This window comes from Acartia tonsa, chromosome 3, assembly GCF_053477335.1.
Source record: "Acartia tonsa isolate MP-2025a chromosome 3, ASM5347733v1, whole genome shotgun sequence".
Classification (NCBI taxonomy): Eukaryota; Metazoa; Arthropoda; class Copepoda; order Calanoida; family Acartiidae; genus Acartia; species Acartia tonsa.
The window spans coordinates 48,765,923-48,790,129 of NC_137262.1; the positions used below are offsets into that span (position 1 = coordinate 48,765,923).

Genomic DNA, 24,207 nt, shown 5'->3' on the forward strand with positions numbered 1-24,207 from the left:
TTTTTTACCCTGTGACTTCGACACCTCGGGGCTAAAAAACTGGTTTTAATCTTATAATTGTACATTCCATATCCGCGGAAAGATGTTTATAATACGATGCGAGAAATAACTATTACAATTTTTCCTTTAATTTCTTATGGACATAAAATTATAGAAATATTTATTGACAAGAAGCTACTCTAAAAATTAATGACCTCTAAGTTTAGTTGCCTATGAGCACCCTGTTATATAAAGTGGTTAGGTTTTTTGTTTGTCAGTTATTATCTCGCTAACTTCTAAAACGATCGAATTCTTCAAAGGTCAAAGGATTGTTATAGGCTTTTTATTTTTTAGATATAAGTATTATAGGTTTAAGAAGAACGGTGATGAAACAATTAAAAACATGTCTATAATAAATTCTCAGGGAGTAAGGGAGGGGACAATGGGCAATTAATTCAATATAAGAGTTATCAAAGAAAGGGCATGAAATCCAGTTTATTCCAATAAATTTGTAGGAAATTATAAAGGGATTGTTAATTGAATAATAGATTTCCATAGCGTCATGTAAAGTGAAATCACAACTTGTTTTTGATGAAATATATTGAGGTTTTATGGTGTGATTTTTATATTACAAGATTATTGGACCCGGCCAGCTGCTAGCAGGAATATGACTGCCCCTTTTTATTCTGTTTATTTCCCTTGCCCCCACCTCCCTTCTCCCTTCTCCCCGTCTGCTACATTACAAACTAACACAACGAGTGTTTATTTCCCTTACCCCACTTCCCCTATCCCTTTTCCCCGTCTGCAGTATTCAAAACATACATAACGAGTAGCGGCATTTCATGCGCAAGTCCCCAAACTCAGTCAGAAACTGCTAAATTCTTGCACATTCCCTTTAAGCCAGTACCCAAAGTCTGAGACCCCTAAAAATTGAATATTCGATCCATTGTCCCCTCCCTTACTCCCTGATAAATTCTAGTGGCCAGACATAGAAGAAATACTGTCACAAACAACAAATGAATATTTAAAAGAAATGCATTACTCAATAAATGTAATATTTTTATTATTAGGTAGATTTATTTATAAAATGTGATTGGTTGCTCCTTATGTACGTTGTGCACATTATTGTAACAAGGAATACATATGCTCATAGGCTAGGGGAATAGTCTCAAGAAAATTTAGATCTAGATATCATTCAAATCTCGACAGAAATCCCATAAAAGTCTGCTGTGTTAGAAATTAAAGTTTTATGTAAAAAAGTCTACTGTGTCAGAAATTAAAGTTGTATGTAAAAAAAATGATTTACGAATTTAGTTTAACCAATTTCTTTAAATTATTCCCTTTATATCCACTTCCCTTTAATTACATTCCAAAACGACGAGTTTAAAACCAGCTAAAAACGTCTAAATTTGTTGTCTTTTCGAATTGACTACTAATATTCATGAATACTTTCCAAAGGAGCAAACAATATGATATCTCAATAAACATCTTTTATGAGAATTGCATAAAGATAAACCGACGTATAATACATGAAGAAAAGCCTCGCATCTGAAAAGCATATTTTTGTTCAGAATGTACACAAAAATATTTTCATAGAAATAGGGTATGCATAAATATTTTATTTCATGCATTACTTTCAAAATATTATTGATAGATGTATACAAGGATATATGCGCTCATAGCACTTATACAATTTTATTAGCGAAGCTACTCAATAATTTTGAATGTCCGTCCGTCTGTCCGTCCGTCCGTCTGTCCGTCTGTCCGTAATTAATGAATTGGGGGAAACGTGATTTTCTCGGCTCCTATTCAAGATAGACAGCTGAAATTTTTAGTAAAGATTCCCACTATATATGCCCATCTAATATATACATTGTTTTGTCCGTCTGTATGTTACTTGGGGTGCTAGATCGATTCCTAGATTTTTACGTTTTCGTGATTTTCTCCACTCCTTTACAAGATAAAGGGCTGACATTTTTAGTGATTAATTAATTTTATATTTTACATATTTTCACCAAGTTTTATTAATATTTTTTTTGTTAATTGAGGTGCTTATCGATTCCAAGATTTTTTAGGTTTCATAGTTTTCTCATTTCCTATTCAGGATTGACGGTTGAAATTAAAAGGGATTGAATATGCTCATGTTCTACATATTTGCATCAAGTTTCATTAAGATTTTTCTATTAATTGCGGTGCTAGATCGATTCCTAGATTTTTAAGTTTTCATGATTTCCCTATTTTACCAATATTAATATTTATTATATGACACTGCTTTATAGTATTTTTTCCCTGATATACAATCATAATTTTTGAGCTTTGCTACGTATGGATGTTGTTATCCTTGTTTTATTCTTAGTAACTTAAACAAACAAATTAGATCAATATAAGTATAAAAAAGACTCTTTTCTTTATGTAAAAGTAACAGGATATATGTCTGCCTATCTGTGCATTTCGAAAAGCTTCTTATAGGTCCCGAAAAGACTATAACTATATTAGGGAGAAGAGTGCCTCTACCCTTCCAACAAAAAAACAATTGAACAAAATTATATATTTGGAAACTGCATTAAAAGCCGAAGCTAAACTTTATTGCATCTTCTACATTTTTTTTGACCCAATAAACATAATGTTTGTAAATTCCTTGTTTAGTTTTTGGCTGGTGAAGTAAGTAATAGGGTTGGGCCGGATACTTTTTTGGCCGGATACCGGATATCCGGCTGATTTCAAATGCCGGTTATCCGGCAAAATTACCGGATATCCGGCCGGATAACCGGCCAAATTACCAGATATTAAAGTAGTAAAAAAAAATTTCTTCAAAAATCTTATATAAATTTACATAAAGTTAAACTTATTTAGAAAAAATGTTCTTCTAGCTTCAATAATAAGAAAATTATAGCCATTTAAGATTTTAAAAAGCAGAGATTTTTGGTGTAAAGTATAAAAAACTATAGAGCCGGATATCCGGCCGGATAGTTTCAATATCCGGTATCCGGCCGGATATTGAAAATGGCCGGATATTCGGCCCAACCCTAGTAAGTAAATATGTTTTAATCTGAACGGAAGTTAAAATTTACGAGAGAAACAGATTTGATACTGTTTTCTTTTATATTCAAGGATTAAAAGAATAGTGATATAGTAGTTTTAGTTTTACAAGAACTAGAGTTGGCTCGATATAATTATCTCCCTATTGGCTAGTTTTCTATATGCATATCTATTTCTCAATAAATCTATTTTCCTCACCCGGCATTACTACCTAAAAGAAAGTAAATATTTAATAATTTAAGTGATTTTAAAAAGATTTTTTTAATTATATTTTTTCTTTACATTACCATCACCAAAGGGTTAATGATGATGATTACAATTTTAGTTTAATATTTGAACACACAAAGTGTCGCCACAATCGAATTCTTTTAAAACAGAGTTTTCTTAAATTTATTATATTATAAATTTAAATTTTCTTTTTTATGATTAGAAATTAAATACATCAATATAAGGTAAATAGCAACATGAAATTAAAAAAAGGAATTTATTTTTAATAAAGTAAAATAATGGGTCTTATCGTTCTGGGCAATGAGAGTTTATTATGGATTATTGGAGCACTATGAGTTTTTAACAAATATTCCTTGGAAAACTTGAGCTCGTTTATAGACATTTATTTCCTATATAGATCTGACATGGATCTTGAAGCAATTAAGCAGGCCGTTTTGTACATGTTAAAAATTGGGAGATTTCATTAAATAAAAGTTATCGCAAATATACTTAGTAAATAAGAAGCGGTTGGTTCGATTCTCCGCCAAAAATGTTTTAAACTTAAATTCTCTATACCTACACGATGTTGATTAGAGTATGTGGAAAATGAAACAGGTGCAACTTAACTAAACACATAACTTACTGATCAAGGTCTTAAAAATCAAGGGCCCAAAATTATGGAATATCTACCATTGTAAGGCACGCCCTTACTATAGACTGATTTTAAATTCAATAATTAACCATTTAAGGGATTTTAAAAACAGGTCCTTCCTCTTACAGCCGGTCATTTTTGACCATTGACACAAAGTTTTTGTTAATCCAAAAAAAAATATATTATCATATATCCTTTTTACTCCCTGAAAAACACATTGTTGGATATTATATAGAGTATAGACTGCTTACCTTGCACCCTTTAGATGGATATCTTAATAACATATAGGTATTAAGTATGTACAGGGATAGGCATACTAAAGTATAGTAATTTACAGCATCGTAATATAGACAGCTTTCCATGGATATTACAATGAAAAGTTATAAAGCCTGGGATATAAAATAGCCATGGGTGCTATGTATAACTTTGTACAATCATCCCATATCTTATTGTAATTTCATTTTCTCATAGATTGGAGGCCAAACAGTTAAATAAATCCTTATCTAAAAGTAACAGGATGTCAGTCTGTCGGTAGCAAAAGATCTCTCTAACCGCTGAACCGATATGTTTCTCTTTTACCTCTAATAGGGAGGTTAATATCTATTTTGGGAAAGGGTACCTCCAACCTCTCAAGAGAAATCGGGCCTTCCTTCAATTCCTTTTTGAGGCCTCTAGGGGCAAAGCCGCTAGTGTATGTCAAAATAGTATATTTGACAAGTGGACTGCTATAATAATATCTTAAATGCTAATCACAAACGAGAATCAAGTATATTGTCCAAACATAGTTATAGAAAAGCCTTGCTACTAAAATATGCGTAGAATATAAATTTATTGTTAGAGTGGTTTTTATAATTTAATAATCTTTTTCCCATGAGTGAATATTTCTCTACTTTGTCTGTCTCAAAATTTTAGAAAGATCCTTCAAATTGTTAATAGCACCCCAATAGTATAATCTCCCCCCCATCAGACCAAAGTCTAATGAATTATAATTGAAAATTTTTGTATATCTATAATACAAAGTAGAACGATGTCTGTCTGTCCGTCTGTCCGTCTGTCTGTCTGTCTGTCTGTCTGTCCCTTAAGATCTCGGTAACCACTGAACCGATCGGATTCTACTCTTCAGGGTATATACCTATTGATCCTGTGGTGGTTTTAAGCTATTAACTTGGGGGGTGGGACACCCCCAACCCCCCAAAAACAACCCCCCCCCCCATTTTTTTTTTTTTTTTTTCTTAAGATTTCCTTGGTCCTTTAATGAATTTCGCCTTAATTTTTTTTAACACCTCTTGGGGCAAAGCCCCTAGAGGCTAGGGGCGAAGCCGCTAGTTATGTAATTAAAGTAAAGGTCAGAGAATATTAATATTTAATAATGTTGACTTAAATACAGCTTATTTTTATTGGGAAAGCTTTTTACGGTAGGGAGGGAGGGGAAATTGGACTGTTTATTACATTAGTCCCCAAAGTTCAATAATAAGGTTTTCTTATTTGTTGACTTAACAAATTTGGGGAATTTCATTGAATTTTTATTGGTTGATTCAGTTAGTTAAGTGTCCAAACGTTTCAGCCACTGATTGTAATCTAGAGAAGTGGTGACTTTGTTTATCATCATTTGGGATGTACATTAATCTATCATCGGTCATTGTCTTTTCCCTGTACATCCCTGTTTTGCATGATATAAAACAAGATTTTTTTTCAATGGAGGAGGGTGAATTGTTGTACCCATGGCAACTAAGTGATTGTATTTAATTTTATTTATTTCCATGCCTTTTGACTGGCCTAGGCATAGGCCTAGCTTCACATACTTTAATGCAAAATATACATAAGTAATGAATATTTGAATTCAGTAGAAAACTTTAACCTGAAAGCTTACTTGAAAAGGCAACATATATATTTTGTAAATTTAACTACAATCACTAAAACCTACAAAGGGTTGATGAAAAATATAAAATGATAATTTGATAATATACTTTTACGCTGAGAACCAAAAAAAGCTGTAATTTTCGTTAAAAACGGCTCCGGCTCCGGACTAGATAAATAAAGAGATTTTTTATAAATTATAATTTTGTAACTCTGTTTTGTCATGTGCAAATGCCCTTTTTAAGTTTTTTAAGTCCATTTTTATCAAAAATTGAACCTTTAAAACCTTCAAAAGTCAAAAATAAAAAATATTTTTTTTTATGGGGAAAAATATGTCGAGTTTTTCTTTATTTTAGGTCGGAGCCAGAGCCGCACCAAAATCAAACGGCTCCGAAACACTGGTTGAAACAAACTAATCCTTGTAGAAATAAATTAGCCTCTGGACCATCGAAAGAAATTGCATTTAATTTTCTGAAAGAGATATTTAATACCAGTTTAATTGTCTTATACACTGATAAATACTTTTTAGCGGATATTTTAAGAAAATAGCCATTTTTTTCATTTATTTTTTGTTTTATCGTGCTGAATTGAATATTTATTTTAAAACAAGCGGCAAAGACTTCAAGAATGTTTAGATCCACATCAAGCTTTTTTAAAAACCATATCTGAATCAACCAAAAAGCAATAATCGAGTTTTTAAAAAAGATTATATAAAGTAGGTTTAATATGTGTTGCTGTAATGCATAAACATTTGCAGCCAAGCCTATTTATCTAAGAATTTATTACCGCCATTTAGGCTGGTTTACAACTGAGAACATATGGTCTGGGACCAGCTAGTAGTAGGCTGGTTACATTTAGACTGGTTTACAATTGGGGACATATGATCTAGGATCAGCTAGTAGTAGGCTGGTCCTAGACCATATGTTCCCAGTTGTAAACCAGCCTAAATGTGACCAGCCTACTACTAGCTGGTCCCAGACCATATGTCCTCAGTTGTAAACCAGCCTAAATGTGACCAGCCTACTACTAGCTGGTCCCAGACCATATGTCCTCAGTTTAGACTGGTTTACAACTGAGGACATATGGTCTAGGACCAGCTAGTAGTAGGCTGGTCACATTTAGGCTGGTTTACAACTGAGGACATATGGTCTAGGACCAGCTAGTAGTAGGCTGGTCACATTTAGGCTGTTTTACAACTGGGAACATATGGTCTAGGACCAGCTAACAGAAGGCTGGTCAAATTTTTACCAACTAGGCTAATTTCTATTACCCCGCTTCATGAATAATATCAGTTGGGAGGTTTTGTCACTAAAGTAAGATTAAATCATTATCTTTTATTACATCAGATTTCTAAAAAACTTTAAGTTTTTAAATTTAAAATATTTGTTTTTATAATGGCAATATTAAAAGGAAATTAATTGAAAAAAAGTGTTTATTAATTTTATCTATCTTAGGGAATAAATCATCTTATAAATTTGGTGTTTTATAATATATTTTGTCCTTTTTAAAGTATATGAGAACATGCAAACTTGTTAAAAAAAAAGTAAGTTTGCGTTAGTCATATATTAACAACAAATCAAATTTTACAAATTAAAATATTAAAAATTGGTCAATCATTTTGACCATCCTAATTCTCTATATATAAAGAGTGTCTATAGAGCCATTAAATTTCTCGTTTCTTTTCATTTAGCTGGATGCCATTTTCTCAAATATCTATTTTCCCTTATCAAACGCAGTTAAAATAAATTAAATCTTGCTATATAGAATTTATGTTTTAGCTCTTATAAAGTTGTGCATTATTGCAAGAGTAATTGCTTTTTTATAACATGTTTCGTCCCAAGCCTTAGGGTCAATGTGTTTTTTTTTTATTTATTTTTTTGAAAAAATATTTTTTTGTGTTTATTTTCAAGGTAAAACTAACCTAAAACCAAGATATGGCCAGTAGGTTTATTTCTCTGTAAATCACAGTCCAATCAGTTGATCGGTTACCGAGATCTTGACCTTCAAACTGACAGAAACTATTATAGTTCAGTTTTTTAAGTAGTGAAGCTACTATAAAATTCCTGTAAAAGTTAGGTACGATTTAGAGAGAGTAGTAACTAAACAATAGTTACCACAGAGTCCGTAGGTCAATTTAAAACATGTTGATTTCTTTGACAACAATCGATATGAATACTCTAATTATCTGATATTTAAAATGACGATTTTTGTGACAACAAGGTTATAAGTGAAACATCTCTATGATCCTGTCCTAAAATGTATGTATGTCCTTTAACAGTATCCTCTATTTATGCAATTTTGCAACAGATTTACATACAATTTTGTTTAGCCTTACTAATTTACATTCTTCTTATCAAGTTCTGCCGTTTTGCTTTTAAGGATAGAGATTTTCTTGTTTGTATAAATTTCTAGTATTCTTCTTTTATTATGTAAGAAATTAGCCACAAATTGAAAGGAGAAATTATCTTTTGTTGTAAAGTTTTCATTCATTCTTTTCTAACCAACCAGCAACACAGGGACGTCCAAGGGGAGGGGGTTAAAGGGGTGTTTTGTTTACCCCCCACTAATGAATTTAAATTTTTAACCGCCCCCCCCCCCAAAAAAAAAAAAATATATATATATATACGTCCTTGCCTATACGATATAAAGATCCCCCCCCCCAAATAGAAAAGCTTGGACGTCCTTGCAGCTACAACATAGTTGTTAAGTCTGGAGAATTTTATAAAATTGTGACGAATATTTGTAGAATTTTATTTTTACTTTTTTAGAATAAGTAAAGATGAAACAAGGATGAAAACATCTATAAATGCGTAGCAACCAATCTTCCATAACCAACCGGCTACAACTTAGTTTAGTCTGGACAATTTTATATAAATTTTGGCGAATATTTATAAATGTTTATTTAAATTTTGGCGAATATTTGTAAATGTTTATTTTGACTTTTTAGAACAAGGGCAAACAAGGATGATAACATCCATAAAAGCAAAGCTTATTACAATTTGAATTACTTTCATTAATCACTAGTGACTTGCCTTAACAATCTTTGCCTAATGAGATAGAAGAGGGGTTTCCATGCTATTACTAGACATACTTCTCTCCATAATTTATCTCCAGGAGCATACCCTTTCCTCCCATAAAATAAGTGGAAACGAGTGGTTAACGAGATCTTTTGGTACATACGGAGTGACATTCTAATTCTTTTTATAATTTTTTACAATAACCAAACATGAGTATTCAAACTTTTTAAAAATATGTATAACTACTTTGACAAATTTTTGAAAATGGTTATTTTTGTTCAAAAGAATTTAGAAAAGCTACTCTGATAAGCTTACTTACAGAAAAACGGACAAAATAGTATTGACTCCCTCGAATATTTGGAACAAGCCTATGAGAAACGGGAGAAAGAATTTATTAGAACAATTGAAGGAAGCCCAAAATAGACTTTATACATCTAATAAATATAAGATACACCATCTTATATTGTGTTTATACCAGAGATTAAGGAAGTATAACAAAATATACTTTATACATCTAATAAATATAAGATACACCATATTATATTGTGTTTATATTAGGGATGAGGGGAGTATAACAAAATATACTTTATACATCTAATAAATATAAGATACACCATCTTGTATTGTGTTTATATCAGGGATGAAGGGAGTATAACAAAATATACTTTATACATCTAATAAATATAAGATACACCATCTTATATTGTGTTTATACCAGAGATGAAGGGAGTATAACAAAATATACTTTATACATCTAATAAATATAAGATACACCATCTTGTATTGTGTTTATATTAGGGATGAGGGGAGTATAACAAAATATACTATATACATCTAATAAATATAAGATACACCATCCTACATTGTGTTTATATTAGGGATGAAGGGAGTAGAACAAAATATACTTTATACATCTAATAAATATAAATTACACCATCTTATATTGTGTTTATACCAGAGATGAAGGGAGTATAACAAAATATACTTTATACATCTAATAAATATAAGATACGCCATCTTATACTGTGTTTATATCAGAGATGAAGGGAGTATAACAAAACAGACTTTATACATCTAATAAATATAAGATACACCATCTTGTATTGTGTTTATATCAGGGATGAAGGGAGTATAACAAAATATACTTTATACATCTAATAAATATAAGATACACCATCTTATATTGTGTTTATACCAGAGATGAAGGGAGTATAACAAAATATACTTTATACATCTAATAAATATAAGATACACCATCTTGTATTGTGTTTATACCAGAGATGAAGGGAGTATAACAAAACAGACTTTATACATCTAATAAATATAAGATATATCATCTTATACTGTGTTTATATCAGAGATGATGGGAGTATAACAAAATAGACTTTATACATCTAATAAATATAAGATACACCATCTTATATTGTGTTTATATCAGAGATGAAGGGAGTATAACAAAATATACTTTATACATCTAATAAATATAAGATACACCATCTTGTATTGTGTTTATATCAGGGATGAAGAGAGTAGAACAAAATAGACTTTATACATCTAATAAATATAAGATACACCATCTTATATTGTGTTTATATCAGGAATGAAGGAAGTATAACAAAATATACTTTATACATCTAATAAATATAAGATACACCATCTTATATTGTGTTTATACCAGAGATGAAGGGAGTATAACAAAATATACTTTATACATCTAATAAATATAAGATACACCATCTTGTATTGTGTTTATATCAGGGATGAAGGGAGTATAACTAAATAGACTTTATACATCTAATAAATATAAGATACACCATCTTATATTGTGTTTATATCAGGGATGAAGGGAGTATAACAAAATATACTTTATACATCTAATAAATATAAGATACGCCATCTTATACTGTGTTTATATCAGAGATGAAGGGAGTATAACAAAACAGACTTTATACATCTAATAAATATAAGATACACCATCTTGTATTGTGTTTATATCAGGGATGAAGGGAGTATAACAAAATATACTTTATACATCTAATAAATATAAGATACACCATCTTATATTGTGTTTATACCAGAGATGAAGGGAGTATAACAAAATATACTTTATACATCTAATAAATATAAGATACACCATCTTGTATTGTGTTTATACCAGAGATGAAGGGAGTATAACAAAACAGACTTTATACATCTAATAAATATAAGATATATCATCTTATACTGTGTTTATATCAGAGATGATGGGAGTATAACAAAATAGACTTTATACATCTAATAAATATAAGATACACCATCTTATATTGTGTTTATACCAGAGATGAAGGGAGTATAACAAAATATACTTTATACATCTAATAAATATAAGATACACCATCTTATATTGTGTTTATACCAGAGATGATGGGAGTAGAACAAAATATACTTTATACATCTAATAAATATAAATTACACCATCTTATATTGTGTTTATATCAGGAATGAAGGAAGTATAACAAAATAGACTTTATACATCTAATAAATATAAGATACACCATCTTATATTGTGTTTATATCAGAGATGAAGGGAGTATAACAAAATATACTTTATACATCTAATAAATATAAGATACACCATCTTATATTGTGTTTATACCAGAGATGAAGGGAGTATAACAAAATATACTTTATACATCTAATAAATATAAGATACACCATCTTATATTGTGTTTATACCAGAGATGATGGGAGTAGAACAAAATATACTTTATACATCTAATAAATATAAATTACACCATCTTATATTGTGTTTATATCAGGAATGAAGGAAGTATAACAAAATAGACTTTATACATCTAATAAATATAAGATACACCATCTTATATTGTGTTTATATCAGAGATGAAGGGAGTATAACAAAATATAATTTATACAGCTTTTATATACTTTAAAAATGCTTTTATTAAGTCAAACTCTAATTTAGTAACACTTAATTACATTTTTGCACACACTTTTAAAGAACGTTATTAAAAGGATTAAAGTTTTATAAATTAAACCTTTATAATTTTTCTCATCGTAAATCCTGTCATATTTTTATCATAAACAAATGACAAAATCTATTTTTATAAAAAGTTGAACTGATATACATTTGTCCGTTAACTTCTCACAAACCACTAGAATGATTCTAGGGAATATACCTTCTGGTCCTGCAATGAATTTAATATATATTCCCCTTGATAATTTACCCCTCCCCCCTCCTTAAAAAGTAAAAGAATAAAAAAATTGATTTTAGCACATATTAGATGAGAACTAAAATAATTATGATCAATAAAAAATAAAAACAATATAAGAAGATTGATATTGGGATAATTTGTTGTAATATTCATGTATTACATATCACAATGACCCAGTAGTGCGACTGATCACTATTGTGTTTTCTTTAGCTTCAGAGCAAACAAGTCAGTTATAGAGTACAATCTCATTGGTTAAGAGACTTTCCTAAAAAAGAATTTGACACCAAAAAGCACTATAATATAAATTTTATCCATATCGTTAGTTACATATGCATGAAAATCATTTTTGAGGTAAATAATATTTTTACAAATAATTAAATGTTGTTATATACCCTAACACAAAAAAGAGGCCAGAGGCTAAGTCACTAGTAAAATAAAAACAAATAAAACAAAACTATACTAATCTACCCTACTATTGTTGATGTATGTATGTAGATGCTTCCTGTAGTGTCATCTAAATCATTTTCTTGACAGATTTACCCAACCAATCAGCCAACATTAAACAAAAACCAAGAAATGCTTTTATTGGTTAGGAACATGGATATCAAGAGATAAGACAATAGACGATAAATTTGTCTTCATCCTTAATAATTATAAACCATTCTGTACATTAGATCTTTTATTAAAAAGATATTTTACTGAACCAGTGAATCATGATTTTAAAAAAGTATCAAAAAATTTATAAGCCAGCGAATAAGAAAGAATGTTGATAACTTTGGATCCTATTAAAATTTACAGTCCAATGTCATCTCCCTCCCTGGTTATGAATATGAATAATTTATATCTTTTTAGTGACATAGATTAGAAAAATATATATTAACAAACTGTACTTCGAGCAGCAATTCGAAGCCACAGCCATGCCATAATATTTTTTAAAAATCGTGTTTAAAGTCTAACATTTAACAGATGCTTTTTTTGACAAAATAAAGCGTCAGACCAACTATATCAACAGCATAAAAGGCCTTTTTTTAAAAAGTCAAAAAAAGTAAGGAAATCAAAAATAAAAACCAAAATAGAAACCAACTTATTAATTATCGTTTGACACTTTTGCGTCGGGATGTGAAACACATTGTTAATTAATCATTTCTTTTAAGGAAAAATTATTTTCAGATTAGGAGCCACTCTCTCTTCTCTGCGTATATGTTCTCAACTACAATACCAAGTACAACTATGTTCACGAGAAAGGTTGAACTGATAGCAAAAGCATTTAAAATTAGGAACATATACATTTTTTGAGGGAAACTTTCTTAATTAAAGATTTAATATACATTTTAGTTTATTGGGAGATTTTTTTCTCAAATTTTCCGGGATCTGAAAAATCACTTGAAACTGGCGTTTAACCAAAAATGATTCTTTGGTTAACACGAATAAAATATTTCATGCATCTTAAAGTTCAGACCCTAATGATGATATGCTGGACTTATAGAAATAGTACTGTTTAGATTTTTCACTCAGTCTACTTTTAATCTACACTTGATGTTATGTGTCAACAAAATACCAAGAAATTTTAATTAAATAGATTTTTCTCTCTTTTTCCTACTTTATCATAACTGTAACTGAATCTGTTTATTATAAGATCTCAAAAAAGCTTACGTTAAAAATAAATATAGAAATGAAGTAGCTTAGGATTTTTACTGGGGTTAGTAGTAGTTGATACATGTACTAACGTTAAAAATAGTTACTAACCAGTCAAAATTTTAGGAGAAAAAATCTTATAATATGAAAAATACATGCAATATTTTAAAGCAAAAAGTTGCAATTATAGTAAATAAAAAAGAGTAATTTCTATTACTTATAGAGAAGCGGCACATGTACTATCATTTCTGAGTTTTCCTATTTTGGTTGTATTAAAAAGCAAAATACTTTTCTCTATTGAAAGTTTTAGTTTTTTTTTGTATTTTTGTGTGTTTGAGTAAGTATGTGTATGTAAAAGGAAGACATTAAATATTATTAGGCATGTTTGTAAAAGACATTCTCAACAAATAGTAAAAAGAATATTTTTTCAGAAGCCTGTCACTAAAATATTTGTTGGAATATCAAACTTAATTCATAGTAATGTTTTGAGTCATAGAGTCAACCATATATTCTAATTTTAGACGATTTTTGGTGCCATAACGCTAAAAGAATCAAACTTAGAATATCAACAATAAATATAGAAAACAGATGATCAATCCTTTAATTACACCAAAAAAGACACATTGAAAGAACAATCCCACCTCATTATTGAATGGAAGTTTTTTTAAAATCATTTAAAGCTATAAGCATTAAAATTAATAACGTTAAATCTTTGCTTAGAGAATATTGACGGTCTATTGTGTCTGTTAGAACATCTAGGGTAATAAGTTTATTATATCAACCCAAATTTTTAGTATTTCAATTTCAAAGTGCTTTAAAAAAACTATTTTGCTTAACTATTATTTTTTTTCTTCTAAAATCGAGTAACTTTGTATTTTCACCTTACATGTGTGAAAATGAGATGTAGTTATGACAGGTTAGGCATTTGCCACCCGGCGGGACGCCTTGCAGGGATAAAGGGAAAAATTTGTAAAGGCTAGACAATCGCAATTCAGAAATAAAGTCAGTCAACGAATCGTATTTAGGCCTAGAATCTAGGGACTTTGCCTATGACTACAAAGAAAAGTGTGCTAAATTTAAACATTATGCAGCAAATTTTAGAAAACATTCCAATATCTTTTTTTGTGGGTGGTGTTGGATTTTATTTACCGTAGAGGAGGTGTTCCATCCCCAAGGAAAATAGCCTAAAATCTTGTTATAATAGATACAAAATAGATAGTTGTTCAGTTCATAGTTACAAAGAGTATGATCTTATGCTTTAGATAGACTAGACTTTGTATACTTGATGATATTACCTAACCCTACATCCCTGACAACCCAGCGGGAAGCCGGGGCCTACTTGTCTACCCAAATACTAATTCTTGCTAACTTGGAGATGAGAAATATCTTGATCAATATTTTGTAGATTTTTTAATACTATAGATCTAGGGTTTATTAACAAACAAATAGTTAGAAAAAAATGTTTTTAAAAATTCATTTTGAAAACATATCTTATTTCTATGTTATAGAACATAAGTTTTTTGGGTCAAAAACAATGGAACTGTTTGGTTGTACTTGTAAATCATGGCCCTGGTCTTTTCTTGTTAGATAAATATCTTTTTATTAATTTTTTCTCATTTTAAAAAAGACCATGAAAAAACGTACAAACCATTAATCAACCGCAAAGCCACGGAATCCTACATACAAAGCATATTCCTTTTCTCTTCCTTTTACTTTTTTCAAAACGTCAATAAATACTACCTACCTACTATTTCAAAACTAGAAGAAAAATGACTAGATCGATTTAAGATGGGTGATTTGTTGCAAAAAATTCTAGCGTATAAACAATAAACAAACGACATTTCGTATTACACATAAACGGTTGCGAGATCTTACTGGAAACACATAGACATCTTACTACTTTTGTATTATATTGAGTATCTTTTCAAATTATATATCTACCAAAAGTAAATAATTTTTAAATAAAAAAATGACAAATGACAAAGTTTTTTTGCCCACTAAAGTTCAAAACTTTATGTCAAAGAAAGTTGTGCGAGTATGAGTGGTGATGTAAGTTAGGTAAGATCTCGTAAATGGCTTAAATTTACACACCACTCATGGTAAGTTTATTATTGGTCCTGTGTATGTTCAAGCCGTTTGGAAGTGCTATATTACCTCCAATCAAAAGATATGGCACATGGAAAAATCCACCTTTTTTATAACTATGTAGATTAAACCATTATACCTATTTATCTATTTTTGAATTTAGGGTGTTTTTCTTTCTATGGTAACTCTTCTGTTTTAAAACATCCACGTGTTTGACTACATTGTTGTTTTATCCATGTACGTACGCATAGTTTAACCTTCACCTAAAAAAAAGTGTTGAAGCTAAAGTACGAGTTGTAAACATGGATCAATAATATGGAATAGTAATAACTAGCTTGTCAAATTTAAATTCATAATGTTTAGAATATTTATTTACAATTATAAACTCGAGTTTATAAAAATGATTTAATTTAGTTACCTGACTCTAAATCTCTAGTATTCTATGTTTGTGAAGTAGCCCCGCCCCTCTACTAACATCAACATACATCTTTTTAGCTACCTGATTTAAATTCTAGAGTATTTTCTGAAGCACCATACAATTACACATTCTTTAGCTATCTGCCGTAAATCTCTATTATTCAATGTTTTTAAAGAAGAAGTATGAAGTACAATATACATCCTTTTAGCTACCTTATTCTAAATATCTAGTATTCTATGTTTGTAAAGTAGCCGCGCCCCCCTAGTATGTATTACAATACCTGTCTTTTTAACTACCTGACTCCTAATCTTTAGCATTCTATGCTTGTAAAGAGCCGCGCCCCCCTACTATAAAGAACAATACCCATCTTTTTAGCTACCTAATTCTAAATCTCTAGTAATCTATGTTTGTAAATTAGCCGGACTCTCCTACTATGAAGTACAATTCACATTATATTAGCTACCTAATTTCAAATCTTTAATTTTCTATGTTTGTAACGAAGCTACTCAATAACTATATTAAGTCCGAACGTTAATAAGAATTTCAGCTAAAATATGCATATTAAGTGGTTGATATTTTTTAGTGCAATCTAATTAAGGAGAAAAATCCTTATTGATAGAAAAATAAACAAAACTTTATAATTATTAGTACAAAATATTTGAAGATGACACAAGGATATTAAGTTTCCAAAGTAAATATTTGTACAGACACGAGAAAACAGTCAATTATTAACAAATTATAAATAGGTAAATATATTGATAAGAGTAAACATCATTATTTTTTGCAAATTGTCTCTCTAAACTTTCTAATAAACTAAAGTGTCAATCAATAAGTGTTTTCTAATGATAAAATGATGTTAAAAAAAGACATTTCATTGTAAAAGTAACTGATAAAGTTTCTAAAAATAGTTTCATGATTACCAGCGAATAAGAGAACATGGTTTATAACTCTTTGAGTACCAGTGTAATTTACAGTCCAATGGCCTCTCTCTCTCTCTCTATTTGATGATTGGCTTTTTGAAATGTTGAAAAATTGTAACAATTAACAACACTTTGATATTATCAAAGTGTTTAATATCAAATAAAAACATTTATTACACTAAAATAGTCAAAACATTAAGCAACATATTAAAATCCAGGGATGGACATGAAAATTCAAAATGTAAACATTGACAATACGACAATTATTTTAAAATGCAGAAAAGCATAAAGCTTATTTTGTCTCGATATAATTTCTTAGTTTATCAAACAAGTTGATGGCCATATCAGAAAGTCCAAGAACTGACAAACCCAGCCAAAGTCCCAGGTTACTTCCAAGATCTTTAAAATATAGTTTTTATATTAGTTTTGTTACTGGTTGATGGTAATAACACCGATAACTAATATTTAAATATTTTAAAAACAAAATTATTATTTAGCCAAATAATATCAGTTATATGCTATGCCTGAATAAAATGCTTTTAATGTAAATAAGAAAGAAATGGTTTTTAATAACAGACGCTGAAACTGTTTTTGTACTTTAAGATCCCTAAGTTGTATCCCAATGAAATTTTAAATATATGTTTCTAGGTTAGTAACTGAGAAATTTTACTATTGCGTTATCAAATCTTATTTCAGAAAAGTAGTTAATAGGGCGTTGTTACAAAAGACCAACGCCTACAAAAGACCAACGCCAAAAAATCGTAGAGCTGGAAGGTCTATAGCTGCAAATGGTGTACCTGACCTGCCTAGCCGCGGGCGCTCGGCCCCCTAGCCTATAACCTAACTTATTTTAGCCCAAGGACATTTATTTAAAAAAATATCCTCAAATGTTAGTACATAGGTGGTTTAGAATTTCGTGGATTTTACAAAAAGTGGTTGGTAGATTTTTACAATTTTTATTATTGTTTTTACAATTTTTATGTTATGTTAGGTTAGGTTATAGGCTAGGGGGCCGAGCGCCCGCGGCTAGGCAGGCCAGGGGGCCGAGCGCTGCGGCCATGACCTTTATTTGATGTTTATATAACAATATATATTTGTTAGTCTTTTGTAGGCGTTGGTCTTTTGTAGAGTTGGTCTTTTGTAGCAACGCCGTTAATAGACTAACAAACACAAACAAATTTAAGAGAATTTTCACTACAAATAAATTTATATTTGCCTGTAACAAAATTGTTCTGAAACGTGTAGCTCTTCTGTTGTATGTTGACCAGCACAGTATCAGAAAACTCTATGTTGATCAGGGAATAGTTGTCTGCCAATATGCGAGATATTAACAAGGATATAAATATTTAAAATGTGAAGAACCTTGAAAATGTATAAAATTGCATTTACCTTCAGTATTTAAACTAAAGATGGTCATTATTATAATAATATAAGAAAATTTACTTTTTGAAATATTGTCAAAAGCTAAAATTTTTGAAGATAACTACAAGAGCAATAACAGTATCCAGTTATTTTAATAGCGCAGCTACTCTAAACTATGAACACAGCCCTTCTGTCTTTATGATGAAGTCATAAATAAAGATAAAGGTCTCATTTTTCTATTGTATATTCATCTGGACTGTAAATTTGATATCTTTGTCGGACCGTAACATTATGATACTTCATTTAGCAAAGAATTTCCATTTTAAAACTCTCTGTTATTCGTTAAAATAGAAATTTTACAGTAAGAATAAATTATCTTTTTCTAGAAACTAAAAAGAGGAAGGAAAGTATTTTTCAGAATTAAGAATATCTGAATACGTAACCGTGAGTTATGTAATTATTATGCAAAGCTAATTTACAATTTCTGGAACACTTTGATGACAAACAATTTTCACATCGACTTCCCTTTTTAGTTATAAAAAATAAAGTTTAAAGTTTTTCTCTCTCCATAAGTTTTCCTATGTTCATTATTCATTTGCTATGTTACAGTAATTACATTTTTATTGGTAAAATCTAGTTGTAACTCTATGGGGCACCCAATTTTAAACTTTTATTATAAGCCCTGACCTAACTTAAAAACAAGTAATGATATTTTCGCTTTATTTGTAATTTAGACAATTTATCATATAAAATATATTAATTATCTCTAATATTCCTGAGGAGGGATCCTCTCCTTTCAAGTTAACAAATATCTTGGTATTCATGCATGGGCTCGCACATTCTTGTTCTTGTTTAGGTCTCTTATAGAAGTCTGCACATCATATTCAGTTTTGTTAACATTATTTTAAATTTTGAAAGCCAAAAAAAGCTTCATGTTTAAAATAGACATACGAGCTTTCTGTTTTTTTTTATTATAGGGCTGCTTCATATTCTAAATTGTACCTCACTGTTACGGAAATCCTCATTAAAGTTTGAAATCGATAGGATAATTCTAGCATGCCTAAATCAACGATAATACAATCTTCTTTAAACAATGCATGGTCGGATTGACATAGTGAATAATAGAGTAGACTATTAAACATACTTATCTTGGTTAGTCATAGATCAGCTTTGCTACAAAAAGAACAATAAAGATGAAACAAATTGATTCCTAGTGGTATGATGAAGTTCTTGCGCAGATGTGTGTCTAGGAAATGTCTAATGGTTTTGTTTTCAATAGTCTGGGTATTAATAATGTTCATACAATTTATCAAATAAAGGAAGATAATTTTTACTCAAGTATAATATCCATTCTTGAAATAATATTTGATCTTATTTGATAAAAGTACACCCTAAAAAATCAAGCTCTACAATTGAAGTTTTGTTTCGATTTAAATAATCATGGTAGATATTTTTTGTACAATTTGGCAAAAAATCACAAAAAATACATATTTCATGTAAAAATACCTTTGCCTCCGACTATTTATTTAATTAGAAATAATCTCTTTTAATATTGTTGTTTTTTTGATTGTTTAAAGAATGGTATTTCAGTTATTTTAGATAGAGGAAAAAATTATAATTCGAATTTAAACAAAAATCCTGCTTGATTTCTTATTACTTAATATATAAAGATTATCTTCCTATTAAAAGTCATGAAGTTTTTAATTTTTATTGCATGGAGACCTTGTTGCATGACATCTCTTCTGAAATCCATGGGGGAATACAAGGCATCTGTCTAAACAAAGTAAACACAAAATGTATCATCATTTGTCTGGTTATGTAATTTCAAATGTTATACTATTTTGTATCAGAAATTATACAATTTGTTTCATATATTATATACAAACTATTTGGCTTATCGATGAACTGAAATTTTAAAAATAAATCATATTTTTTATACATTACTTTAGCACAAAATTCTTGAAAGTATCATGAACGCAATTTTGATAACCACTTCTTTCATGTATGTCACATTCTAAGTAATAAATAGTAAGTTATTAGTCTATATTTTTTACATTATAGTAAATTTCATAATCTTAAAATATAATAATAAACTACCAGAATATTTGGGATCATTTTGATGCAGATTTAAAATAACCCTATATGCTTTTATTCTAAGGGTTCCAGGTTCAAGTTGGATCTAAAAATAATATATAATTTTTTTAGAGTTATTTAACCCATTGTATTATATACAGCTTTCTAACAATCTGGTATTGATTTATTTTAATACTTGTGGGAAATTGTCTGTAATACAATGCTATACATGTTTTTTCAGTAAGGCTAGGAACCAGTTCTAATCCACTGGATATTAATCAGTTTTGAATAAATACAAGAAAAAATAATTTCAATGTTGCAAAGATTGTTTGTTTTACATTAAAATTTTAAAAGAAATTTATAAAAAAAAACAATAAATAAAGTTTTGCATAAAAAACCTGATTCCCCTGTTGTGAAGATCTGTCAAGCCTGTAGAAAGTAGATTGTCTGGGATCTGTAATGAACACTTTTACACCTTTCTTTAGTTCAGGTGCTTTGATCACAATATCCTAAAAAATGTTTAAATTTTGTAGAGCACTATGAAGTTTTTAATAAACTTAGATTTTAAATATAAATGATTCTAAATTTTAGTTACTTGTGCAATATTATAGTTGGTTAATTGGCGACAGACTCCATACTTTGGTAGGTATAAATTTTTTGTCTCTACTTTGGTTTCATTCTAGAAAAATAGTTTATTGGCTTTTAAATTTCACAGGGGTCATTATAGAATTAAATTCGGCAGTACGAACACTTACTTGAAGTACTATGATGTTTTCCATAGATGAAGTATCTAGGATTTTACTCCTGAGGACAGTGAAGTTGTGACCATCAACATGAGAACCCCAGGACACCAAATCTGGTTCTCCCTACATTGAAAAAACACGTTGAAGTTGAAAAATACTTGCAATAGTTTACTAGGTATAATTTAAACTTTATCTATTTAATGAAACTTTTCTTAAACTATTTTTTAGTATTATTAACTTAACTTTTGATTTTACTTTTTTTTTAGATTTTGGTCAGGGCTAGGCTCAAATGCATTTCCAGCCACAAATGTACAGCTTAGATAAGCCGTGCTGCTTTCAGAGCTCCAATATTTTTAATACATTTATTGTTTTAAAACAAAATGAATGCGGAGGGTCTATCCCTTTCCCTCATTTAACCCTAGACACCTCAAGGAGTATAGCCAAAAGTAGACTATTATGAAAATTATAGTAATGTTCAATTAAATAAACAATTGAACATTTTAATATAATATTTACCTTGATGTCAGGATTTCCAGCAAGAAGATTAGCAAAATTAGAATATCCATACTCTTTAATTTCAAATATTAATTAGTAAAAAAAAAAATTATTTTTTAAAGTTATGGGTCACCTTTTAGATTGATATACTGTTGCACACTACAGATTGTAATAAGAGGATACTCTTCCAGATCTTCTGTTTTTACAGTGTTAGAAACTCTAAATGTATGTTTAATTAAACCTATTCCAGTGTAGGGGATGGACTTTTTACTTCCTCCCACCTTAACCCTTAACGGTCGGGGAGGGGGGGGGGGGCGTTGAACGCCCCCCCATCCGGTTTTTTCTTTCTCATTTTCTGTGTGTGATAGATAAAGAGCCCAAACTGCTTGACTTTTTAAGTGTGGGTATGAGACATAACTGAGAGTTGAAATTTTTTGAATATCTCCATCCTGGCGGGCACAGGATGCCAGCAAACCTGGCACGGTCATCCAGGTAAAGAGCAAGAATATTTTTTTTGACTTAAACAAAGCATTTTATCTTACCAAAATACTAAAATATGCTCTAGTAGTACATCCTCATATTAAATACAGGTGTTCAAGTCAATTTTAGGTTCCAGGTATGATCCTGCAGGTCCTGATCCTCCAGGTCTCCAGAAATCTTTAAAAGGCTCCTGTGGCCGCAATTTTTGACTTAGAGACTTCAAATCTTCAACTTAAGCTTATCGTACATGTATACATAATGTATTAAAATTTCATAAAGATCCGCCGCCGTTTTCCCGACTGCGGCGGCTGGCAGCTGCCAAGTACAGCTGCGGCCGCTGAAATTATATTTGATATTTCAAATATAAAATTTACATAAAGATAAACATTTTCTGCAAAAAAAATTTATTCTAGCTTCAAAAATAAAAAAAATTACAGCCGTTTGAAATTTATAAGTAAAAAAGGACCTAAAAACAAAGGTTGTTAAATAAAAGGGTGAAGGAAGCGAAAATTGACCTTGACTTACTTAAGGTCGGAAATTCATCATAACACAGGGGACTTGCACAAAATGTTTTTTGTCTATATTCCGGAAGGATAGGGAGGGGATAGGGAAAAAAAGGGGGTAGGGGTTAAAGTGCTCGATAAACACCAAGAGGAAAGCACAATTCTCACATAACAGAATTTGTTGAAAAGTGAGACTTACGTGATAAGATCTACATTTAGAAGCTTCGTTACAGCAAAATACATTTGGATAGCGAAAAGAGCGAAACATATACAAGCAACAATTTTTGCTAGGACAGTCATGTTGATAGTTGAACTGTGTACAGTTAACTGTTTACTCTTGGTTATGTTAACCTTTCTTCATTTTATTGTAATAAATAGAAGTAAATTAATTGGTAAATCATAGAATAAGAAACATCACAATTGATAATTGAAGATTCATTGTCTTTTAACTTAACATTCTGATGAATAACTTCTATATAAATATATTATTCAAACTTGCTATGCTATTTCGTTGCTTTCCATCAAAGTGATTACCCCCACCCCCCAAATTTTTTATGTTTATTTTTTGCCCCAACCCAATTTAAAAAGCTTGGACGTCCTTGTCTCTAAGATATAAAGATTACCCCTGCCCAAATTTTTATTTACAATTTTTTATCCAACCCCCCATTAAAAAAGCTTATACGTCCTTGTCCCATGCCTAATCCAATGTGGAGGGATCCTAACCCCGCGGGCCCCATATGTACATACCTACAGTGCTCTGCAAGGCTTGATACAGTTGTGGAATTGTAATTTGAACAAACAATTTTTTAGCTATCACTCTACATTCTACTAATTGTATTTTTCTATGGTATATTTACTTGAATAACATTGTTATAGATAATTTTTTAGTTCAATATTGAGCAAATAAAATAAATATTAAAGGTCTCTAACAAGGGTGGTAAATCAGGGAGTAAGGGAGAGGACAATGGGCAATTAATCAAATTTAAGAGTTTTCAAAGAAAGGCTATGAAATCCAGATTAATTTAGAAAATTTGGAGGAAATTGTAAAGGGATGGTTAGTTAAATTTAATAAACTATAAACTAAGAAAAAAGTTCCAAGAAAAAAAAGCAATCATTTGAAAATTAGATTACCAGTATATTAGACTGACGTAACAATTCTGTAATTAATTACTAGAAAAATCTCCCTGGAACTCTACAGATGACAGGGAAAGAGAAAAGATAGGTGGGGGCAAGGGATATGAACAGGGGAAAAAGGGACAGGCAGGTGATATCACAAATAGTAATGAAATATATTGAGGTTTTATGGTGTGATTTTTAAATACAAGATTATTGGAACTGCTAGCTGGCTGGGCAAGAATATCCTGTTTATTTCCCTTGCCCCCACCCCCTTCTCCTTTTCCCTATCATCTGCTTTAAAAAAGGGAGGTGGGGGAGAGGGGAGTGAAATAGATTATGGGAGGGGGGTTGTGTATTCTTAACTTTTATATTTAAACTACTCTCTGTCTGCTATATTCAAAACTAACACAGTGA

General features: G+C 30.2%; 1 long non-coding RNA gene across 1 annotated transcript; it reads right to left on the minus strand.

Annotated features, from left to right (window-relative positions):
- Nucleotides 1-19,593: 19,593 nt before the first annotated feature.
- Nucleotides 19,594-20,397, minus strand: LOC145312914 (uncharacterized). The gene is made up of 3 exons (XR_013877178.1): nucleotides 20,328-20,397; nucleotides 20,106-20,157; nucleotides 19,594-19,663 (listed from the first exon to the last, which is right to left on the minus strand). It is a non-coding gene; the product is annotated as an uncharacterized LOC145312914 (long non-coding RNA).
- Nucleotides 20,398-24,207: the final 3,810 nt, after the last annotated feature.